Source organism: Schistocerca gregaria, chromosome 5 (genome assembly GCF_023897955.1).
Source record: "Schistocerca gregaria isolate iqSchGreg1 chromosome 5, iqSchGreg1.2, whole genome shotgun sequence".
In the NCBI taxonomy this organism is placed as follows: Eukaryota; Metazoa; Arthropoda; class Insecta; order Orthoptera; family Acrididae; genus Schistocerca; species Schistocerca gregaria.
The window spans coordinates 576551732-576562045 of NC_064924.1; the positions used below are offsets into that span (position 1 = coordinate 576551732).

General features: G+C 42.6%; 2 non-coding genes across 2 annotated transcripts; both read left to right on the forward strand.

Annotated features, from left to right (window-relative positions):
- The first annotated feature begins 325 nt into the window (after nucleotides 1–325).
- Trnas-cga (transfer RNA serine (anticodon CGA)) lies at nucleotides 326–400 on the forward strand. The gene has a single exon. It is a non-coding gene; the product is annotated as a tRNA-Ser (tRNA).
- A 225-nt stretch (nucleotides 401–625) lies between these two features.
- Nucleotides 626–700, forward strand: Trnas-cga (transfer RNA serine (anticodon CGA)). The gene has a single exon. It is a non-coding gene; the product is annotated as a tRNA-Ser (tRNA).
- The last annotated feature ends 9614 nt before the right edge of the window (nucleotides 701–10314 follow it).

A 10314-nucleotide genomic window follows, 5' to 3' on the forward strand; every position in this document is an offset into this window, starting at 1 on the left:
AATATTTCAACGAACGAACTGGCTGCCATCTGCAAGTGAGTATGTTGATGTACAATGCCGCCAGAAATGAGTTTCCAACAGAATCTGTGACTCCTTTATACACCGCTTCCGGTTGGCCGTGGGTTCGCGAGCAGCAGTGCTGCTGCCCCAAAGTGCAAGTGAAGAGGTAGCACACAGGTGGAAGAAGTAGGAGAAGAATACATCGCTAGCAGAACACTAAGTAAACTGAAACTTCCTGGCAGATTAAAACTGTGTGCCCGAAAAGTTTGGAAGGTAGGAGACGGATACTGGCAGAAGTAAAGCTGTGAGTACCGGACGTGAGTCGTGCTTCGGTGGCTCAGTTGGTAGAGCACTTGCCCGCGAAAGGCAAAGGTCCCGAGTTCGAGTCTCGGTCGGGCACACAGTTTTAATCTGCCAGGAAGTTTCATATCAGCGCACACTCCGCTGCAGAGTGAAAATCTCATTCTGGAAACATCCCCCAGGCTGTGGCTAAGCCATGTCTCCGCAGTATCCTTTCTTTCAGGAGTGCTAGTTCTGCAAGTTTCGCAGGAGAGCTTCTGTAAAGTTTGGAAGGTAGGAGACGGATACTGGCAGAAGTAAAGCTGTGAGTACCGGACGTGAGTCGTGCTTCGGTGGCTCAGTTGGTAGAGCACTTGCCCGCGAAAGGCAAAGGTCCCGAGTTCGAGTCTCGGTCGGGCACACAGATTTAATCTGCCAGGAAGTTTCATATCAGCACACACTCCGCTGCAGAGTGAAAATCTCATTCTGGAAACTAAGTAAACTAATTCGCTCTGAAAAATGAAGATCGTTGTAGTTTAAACTCTGTACATAAAAGGCTTTGTCCTGACTGGTTGACTGACTGACTGACACTTCATTCCCAAGCCCAAATCGCTGAGGATAGAAACTTGAGATTTGAAGATGGTGTGGATCAAATACGGTAATTTTTCGAAATTCCAACCCTAAGGGGGTGAAACAGGGGATAACGGTTTTTTTTTTAAAAATGTCGTTATTACGGCAATTTTGAAGCTACACTTATGGAAACTGGTATTTACTTTCTCGGTCAGAAATAAGGAAATAAGTGTTTCAGCATTTTTGAAAATTTAATCCTATGGCTTTGAGATAGTGGATGAAAGATTTTTTTGAAAATATATCATTATTAAAGAACTGCTAAAGTATTTTTAAGGCTACATCAATGAACATAGGTATCTGAGTTATCGGCTACAAATAAAAGAAATACGTATTTCAGTATTTTTGGAAATTGAACCTCTAAGGGGGTGAAATGGGAGATGAGACTTTTTAGGAAAATATTTTCTAATGAAAGCGTTTTTAAAGCCGAATCTAGGAAAATTTAAACTTGGCTACTTCGTTAGAAATAAAAAATAAGTGTTTCACTGTTTTTATAAATTCAATCCCTATGGGGGTGAAACGGGGATGAGAGCTTTTATGGAAATATATCTTGTGTAAGCATTTTTGAAGCTAAATCTATAAATATTTGTATTTTGCTTCTCTATTAGAAGTGAAATATACGTGAGTTACTGCTGGCCGGGGTGGCCGAGCGGTTCTAGGTGCTACTGTCTGGAACCGCGCGACCGCTATGGTCGCAGGTTCGAATCCTGCGTCGGGCATGGATGTGTGTGATGTCCTTAGGTTAGTTAAGTTTAAGTAGTTCTAAGTTCTAGGGGACTGATTACCTCAAAAGTTAAGTCCCATAGTGCTCAGAGCCATTTGAACCAGCCATACATTTAGTACCAGTGTCGCTTTCCCTTTTCCCTGTTCCTCTCGCAAACAACGATTGCGGGTAAGCCTCCCTGTAAGCTCTAATCTCTCTCTAAATTTACCTTCATGATCCTTTCGCGAGATATACGTAGGAGCAAGCAATATAGCAGCTGACTCTTCTAGGAACGTACATCTCGGAACTTCAGCAGAAAACCACACCCTAATGCAGATTGCTCAAGTCCACCATCTGCCGCTGGAGTTGGTTATGCATGTCAGTGACGCTTTTATGCTTACTAAATGAACCAGTAACGAAACGCGCTGCCCTTCTTTGGATCTTCGCTACCTACTCTATTAATCTTACCTGGTACGGGTCACGGACTAATGTGCAATATTCAAGTATTCTTCGAACGAGGGTTTTGTGAGTTACCTCCTTTGTGGGTGGATTACATTCCTTAAGGATTCTTCCATGGATCTCAGTACGACATTTGTCTTACCTACGATTAATTTCACGTAAGCAACAAGTTCGTAAATTAAATTGCTCTGTGGAACAGAAAAAGTTGCCCAGAAGGAACTCTTTTAGCCTAAAACTAACTTCGATGGCTGTCAGGCTTTTAATATCATTGGCTAAGTGATCAAATATTTTGGCAACGGTATTGTACACCCCATTCTGACCTGAAATCAGTTTTAATGAAGGGTAATGAAGACCATTTTTTTTGGTAGTATTACAGTTATGGCTGTAGTTAGTCCTTCTGACCCCTAATGGGTTATTTACAACAAATTCCATGAGAGAAAATATGTACTGTTGTGTTGTAGTTAAGATACATTTGTCTACAAGATGATCGAGAGTAAGCACCATTTATTATTCTCTTATCACGATCTAGTGAAATGAAGGCTTTTCTTCTTAAATATCAGTTATCACGGAATGAAATTACTGAATGAAAGTAAGCAAACCATGTTAACTTACTGATTTGTCTCTCTCCAATATTTGCATTAACACGAAATGCAACTGTGGCTGAGCTGAGTTGTTTGAGAAACACGAAACGTTTGGTTTTATTTTCAGTTTAAAATCCCATCCATCTGCACACTCAAAAATTTTCGCTTATTAACACTTGCTTCTGTTTGAGACATTCGTTCAGCCACACTGAGCTGGTGTGCAGACTTTCACAATATGCCCTGTGCTGCTCACTGTACATGATCATACCACCGAAAGCTACCCTCTCGTGTGTTCCCACTGACTGGCTTCGGTGTGACATTCTGCCTGACGGCTCTGTTAGTCTCTCCCGTTACTCGACACCGTAGTCTGTATGTAGACGGCACAGAGTGACTGCTCATCGGCTTCTGTCACAGGCCAACATTCAGTACTACACTCAACAGCAGGTTGAATCGTTGTCGTTTCTTCTGGCCCTTTTCAGTTAGAATTGTATGCTGTCACATAGAAACCCTGCAACTTTACGCCACTGAATCCACGCCGCATCAACTGCAACCCAGGTGTCATGATTTGTACCATACTCTCCAGTGGGATGCCGCTTTATGTAACGGAACCAACGGTGTCCCGCTCTCCCAAACGCAGTTACGTGATATGCATAGAACACGCCAGCGAATTGTATAACATTTTGCTTTCACCTGGAAATTTACTGAAGTACTCTCCATTCCGTGCCGATTATACTATTTTTGCTTAATTGTTGCTAAGCTTGTGAATTTTCTTGATTTTGTAGAAACGAATGAAACTGAAATTGTCAAACAGACACATCAAGCTGCTTCAATATATTAGCCTTGGAAACAGCAAGACGCAAAATTTCACATGGGAAAATCTGTATGGTTGTAGGCACGGCAGTGAAATCATTACAGGAATCTCACTGAAGGTGTAACCATTATACGAGTGCGACTGCGAAGTGTACTTCAACTATTAACAAGATGAAGAAGCTGACTGAAAAAAAAAAGGAATTGGAAAGTATACGGTAATCGTTACTCGTAAGTTTCAGCCATCATAAGCTAGACCGAGCGAGGAGGCGTAGTGGTTAGCACACTGGACTCGCATTCGGGAGAACGACGGTTCAAACCCGCGTCCGACCATCCTGATTTAGGTTTTCCACGATTTCCCTAAATCGCTTCATGCAAATGGTTTCTTTAAAAGGGCATGGGCGACACATCCTTCCCAAGTCCGAGTGGACCGATGAACTCGCTGTTCGATCCCTCCCGCAAATCAACCAACCATAAGCTAGACAGCTAAAGATGACTCTTAGATTAAACAGTTTGTCTTGTTTCTTTACACTTTAGCAATAAGGACGACTGGAGGGGTAGCCGACGGTACAGAAAAAAATTCTAGCGAAAGGGGCTTTCACATACACTACTGGCCATTAAAATCGCTACACCACGAAGATGACGTGCTACAGACGCGGAATTTAACCGACAGGAAGAAGATGCTGTGATATGCAAATGATTAGCTTTTCAGAGCATTCACACAAGGCTGGCGCCGGTGGCGACACCTACAACGTGCTGGCATGAGGAAAGTTTCCAACCGATTTCTCATACACAAAGAGAAGTTGACCGGCGTTGCCTTGTGAAACGTTACTGTGATGCCTCGTGTAAGGAGGAGAAATTCGTACCATAACGTTTCCGACTTTGATAAAGGTCGGATTGTAGCCAATCGCGGTTGCGGTTTATCGTATCGCGACATTGCTGCTCGCGGTGGTCGAGATACAATGACTGTTAGCAGAATATGGAATCGGTGGGTTCAGGAGGGTAATACGGAACGCCGTGCTGGATCCCAAAGGCCTCGCATCACTAGCAGTCGAGATGACAGGCATCTTATTCGCGTGGCTGTAACGGATCGTTCAGCCACGTCTCGATTCCTGAGTCAACTGATGGGGACGTTTGCAAGACAACAACCATCTGCACGAGCAGTTCGACGACGTTTGCAGCAGCATGGACTCTCAGCCCGGACACCACGGCTACCGCTACCCTTGATGCTGCATCACAGACAGGAGCGCCTCCGATGGTGTACTCAACGACGAACCTGGGTGCACGAATGGCAAAACGTCATTTTTTCGGATGAATCCAGGATCTGTATACAGCATCATGATGGTCGCATCCCTCTTTGGCGACATCGCGGTGAAGGCACAATCGAAGCATGTATTCGTCATCACCCTGCGTGATGGTATGGGGTGCCATTGGTTACACGTCTCGGTCACCTCTTGTTCACATTGACGGCACTTTCAACAGTGGACGTTACATTTCAGATGTGTTGCGATCCGTGGCTCTACCCTTCATTCGATCCCTGTGAAACTCTACATTTCAACAGGATAATGCACGACCGCATGTTGCAGGTCCTGTACCGGTCTTTCTGTATACAGAAAATGTTCGACTGCTGCCCTGGCCAGCACATTCTCCAGATCTCTCACCAATTGAAAACATCTGGTCAATGGTGGCCGAGCAACTGGCTCGTCCCAATACGCCAATCACTACTCTTGATGAATTATGGTATCGTGTTGAAGCTGCATGGGCAGCTGTACCTGTACATGCCATCCAAGCTCTGCTTGACACAATGCCCAGGCGTATCAAGGCCGTTATTACGGCCAGAGGCGGTTGTTCTGGGAACTGATTTCTCAGGATTTATGCACCCAAATTGCGTGAAAATGTAATCACATGTCAGTTGTAGTATAATATATTTGTCCAATGAATACCCGTTTATCTTCTGCATTTCTTCTAGGTGTAGAAATTTTAATGGCCAGTAGTGTATTTGTAACAGAAACGTTATGCTCAGGATATACCGTCCAATTTAAAGGAGTGATAGCAATAGTGCTGAACACTTGTTGTTGTGAAAATAGTATTTGTTAAGGTGTAAACTATTTAACACAGAAGTATTCCATCGTCGCATCTTGTCACACTGCAGGAATACCACCCTACCCGCCACAGAGCAGGCTTCGATCGGAAATTGTTATCTTTAAGAACCCTGAGACTGGCTCATTACGAGAGCTAGTATTTACTTGTAAAAAGTTTGAGAGATTTATCACGAGTCGTGATGTGGATTTGGAAGCAACAGCACAAATTTACTGTTTCGCACAGCTCTTCCTGGACAGGCTAACACTGACTCGAACATGGTATGTACAGTAAATTCAGTGACTGGAGCGCGTTGCATAAAGATTCTGGAGGAAATCAGCGCTGTCAGTCGGTTACATTGTTTAAGAATCCGACAACGCCATCTCTTCGGCTTCAAAATATGTGGAGGACGTCTTTTCTCTGTCTAATGTAATCTCTAACCTGTAAATTTAACTGAACCGACCGTCTTCCTAAGGATTTGCGATTGGACTTGTGAGAGAGTCTTACCCCGTTCTCAGCGAAAAATTAACTGCAGTCTAAATGTACTTGACGTGTCTTTTATCATTTAGACCACTACAAAATTAATGATAAAGTAGTGTAAGGCTCTTCTGGAATAAAAGATGACGTGCTTTAACGACGTATTATTTTTGATACAATGTTAGAAACTGACCAAGTGAAAAAAGAATCTGTTAATGAATTTGTCTATCTGGGAACACTGGTAACACGAAAGATCGATATTAGATGGAAATAAAGCGGCGCATTCACCTAGATAATAAATGCTGTTATGGGCTAGCCACAAAACTTAAGTCCAGAAATGTGCCCAGCAGACCAAAGAGTCAGCTGTATAAAAAAAAAACTTTAAAATATCCAGAATTGACATACGGCTCGGAAATCTGGACACTGACACAACAGTGTGAAGAGCTAATAGAATGTTTTGAACGAAAGGTGTTACGCAAAATCTTTGGGGGGCGACTAATGAAGAGCGTGGCGTAGACAACATAATTTTGAACTTTACGCGTTATATAAGAATCTTGAAATCATAAAATTCATTCAGCCATCTGAAGTGAGTCGCCCATGTTTTTCATGTGCAACATGAGTACCCAACAAATAAAGCGCTTCTACAAAACTCAGTCGGATGGAGAAGCGGAGGAGACCAAGACTTCGATACTTGAATGTGGTACAGGAAGATTTAAAATCTATTGGTGTGAGGGAATGGAGGAACGAGACGCTGGACAGGGACGAATGGAATGATGTCTTACAAGCGAACCTCCCCATCGCACCCCCCTCAGATTTAGTTATAAGTTGGCACAGTGGATAGGCCTTGAAAAACTGAACACAGATCAATGGAAAAAACAGGAAGAATTTGTGTGGAACTATGAAAAAAATAAGCAAAATATACAAACTGAGTAGTCCATGCGCAAGATGGGCAACAAAGCTCAGCTGCGGAATGTAAGGTACTTGTTTCAAGCCTTCCCTCGAGTGGAAAGTTTACATTCTTTATTTTCGCAAAGTTATGATCTGCCCCTTCGTTCATTGACGTTTCTGTTCACTGTAATAAGTTTAGTGTCTGTGTTTTGCGACCGCACCGCAAAACCGTGCGATTAGTAGAGGAAACGACGTGCGTCTACAATTGGAACCGAAAACATTTGATCGGAAGGTCATATGTCAACCGATTCCTCCACAGGAAAACACATCTGATATACTCTATACGACACTGGTGAGGGCATGTGTGTCACATGACAGGAATATGTTGTCGACCCACCGAACTTGTACACTTGGCGAATGGGTAAAAAGATTCTCCTACCTTGCCCGATTTAGGTTTTCTTGTGGATGTGATGATCACTCCCAAAAAAGTGATGAAATCATAAGAGTTTGTCACATAAACTGCAACAAATGAATGCAACAGTTTCACAGTCGCACCGTTTTCCCTGTGCTCTGTCAAAACACAGGTTTTTAACGTTTTCAAATTTTTCCGTGTGTAGACCGTCAGTTACCTCGCATCGGACGGACGGACGGACAGATAATGATTGTCTGAAAATAAAAAAAAAATAATTTTTCGCGCGAGGTAAGTCTTGAATCAAGGACTTCTCGTTGCGCAGCTACTCACGCTGACCACGGGACCACGGCGCTATTGAGCTCTAACTATCCTTGATGTTGCTTATCTGGCACATGGACTACTCAGTTTGTATATTTTGCTTATTTTTTTCATAGTTCCACACAACTACTTCCTGTTTTCTCGATTGATCTGTGTTCAGTTTCTCAAGGCCTATCCACTGTGCCAACTTATAACTAAATCTGAGGGAGGTGCGACGGGGAGGTTCCCTTGTTAGAGCAGGCCAAGGCCTATCAAAGGGCTACAGAGCGAGGAAAAAAAGATGAAGAAGAAATTTCAAAAATCATTCGCACTGAAAAAGCCGCAGACGATTCAACATCGTTATTTCAATTAAACACTCCTCTCAGTTCCTTATACCCACTTTCGACTCTTTCGATAGATGTTCCTCGACCGGCTTTTCCCCACCACTCCTTCGCACGCTCGCTGTTCGCAAGTACTGTCGTTGCGACGTGACAATGCTCTGTCCGCCGGAAAAGGCGGGAGATCAAAAAAGTTCTAGAAGCTAATGCTTACCAGCTTGCACGTGCTGTTAAGTCACTTGTTGGTAAGGATCTTGATTACGTTATCCTTATAGAAACTATATACAGGCTGTCACTATTAATAGCTTCAGCTGAAGTAGGTGTAAATACAACAATAGTGGGACAAACTTTTCAGTAAACTCGTGTTCGCAATCTAGGCGTTTTAGAGATAATTGCTAATGTATGATCTTCAGCTAGCACTGACTTCAGCATGAGATATTGCCTGGTTAGTGTAAATGTATTTGAAATCTAAACTTTTCGATTAAGTCCCCATCTAATTGGACTCAAATTTCATCCACGGCCTAAGGTTAGTGTACGTTGTAGGTCCGCGATACTGTGTTGCAGTGAACAATAATAAAAGGGTATAAAAATTTTAGGAGGAGGATGGGAAAGGTTGTGAGTTCTTCATCTCCAAGTAAATAAACTTTTCGATTAAGTCCCCATCCAACTGGACTCAAATTTCGTCCACAGCCTATGGGTAGTGTACGTTAGGTGCACGATACTGTGTTGCAGTGAACAATAATCAAAGAGCATAAAAATTTTTAGCAGGGGCATGGGAAAGGTTCTAATCAGAAATCCCTTGAGAGTTTTTCATGTCTAAGTAAATAATTTGCAGTTGCCCTTAGTTAAATTTGAGACAACTAACATTCACTGAAAAACAAACGAGAGAGGGTGGAAGTTTACAGCTGCGTAAGGCCTAGCGGTTACTCGGCACTGGAATGTGTGGCCTATTGTCGATCCCGCTATGGAGCGCGCCCTTCAGGCAGACTGCCTATGACTTTCACTTACCTCGATGTTGGCTCTGCCGTAAAATCGAATAGGTAGAAAGGAAAATCGTTATAATTCTCCACATCCGCAACTGAATCACGCTCCAGTTTTTGTGTGTTATTTGCGGCTCCTAAAAAATGGTTCAAATGGCACTGAGCACTATGGGACTTAATTGCTGAGGTCATCAGTCCCCTAGAACTTAGAACTACTTAAACCTAACCAACCTAAGGACATCACGCACATCCATGCCCGAGGCAGGATTCGAACATGCTGTAGCGGACGCGCGGTTCCCGACTGTAACGCCTAGAACCGCTCGGCCACTCCGGTCGGCTTGCTGCTTCTATTCTTGATTATTATTGCTCGTATTTCTGCTTTGAGACAAGTTGTACCATAAATTTATTTGTTTCCTAATTCTTTTCAGTACCTCACCATTAGTTACCCGATTCATCCATCAAATTTTCAACGTACTTCTGCAGCATCAAGCTTCAAAAGCTTCTATTCTTCTCTTGTGTGAACTGCTCAGCATCTACCCTTTACTGTCATGTGAGGATTCGTTCCATAAATAACTTCCCCATAAATTTAATTTCGGCATATCTCTGCTTTTTCGGATACATTTTTCTCGCTTTTGTCAGTCTATATTTCATATCCTCTTTTCTTCGGTCGACGTTACTTACTAAATAGCAAAACTTGTTAACTACTTATGTCTTATTTCCTAATCTAACATCAATTTAATTCTCTCATATTTCTTCCCTGAGTGGACGAGGACTTATCATTGGCAGAACCCTGAACATTGTAATTCCTGCGGAACTACAAAGACGCATATACAAATGGCGGAAGAGAACGCACAGGTCAGTTTCTATTCGAGCATACACCAAAAACATTTCATGGCTGGAGTCGCAGCGTCATCGCCTTGTCGTCGTCTCTGGCGCTGGACTCTGTTTACGACGGCACTTATCACGTAACTTTCTGAAAAAAAATGAATGAAATGTTTTGTTTAAAAATCTCTTTTATGTTCGTTGAAAGCAACGGCCACATTTTCTCAGGGCGCTATCGTCATAAATATTACACGTATTCCAACGTGAAAACATCCATCTTACTCAAGATGGATGAAAAAGAAATCTTTCTTTAATGCTACGTGATAAGCAAATTAAATATAATACTCAATCAACTATTTATTTTTCTCTGTGAGGCTTGATACTCCAGTATAGTTGCCTATATGCACTGGCAGCATATATAATTGAAACATATGTTTTTAATACAAGGTGCATTCAAGTTCTAAGACCTCCGATTTTTTTTTTTTTTCTAATTAGCTACTCACCCGAAATGGATGAAACTGGCGTTACTTCTAGACGTAATTGCCCTGCAGACGTACACATTTTT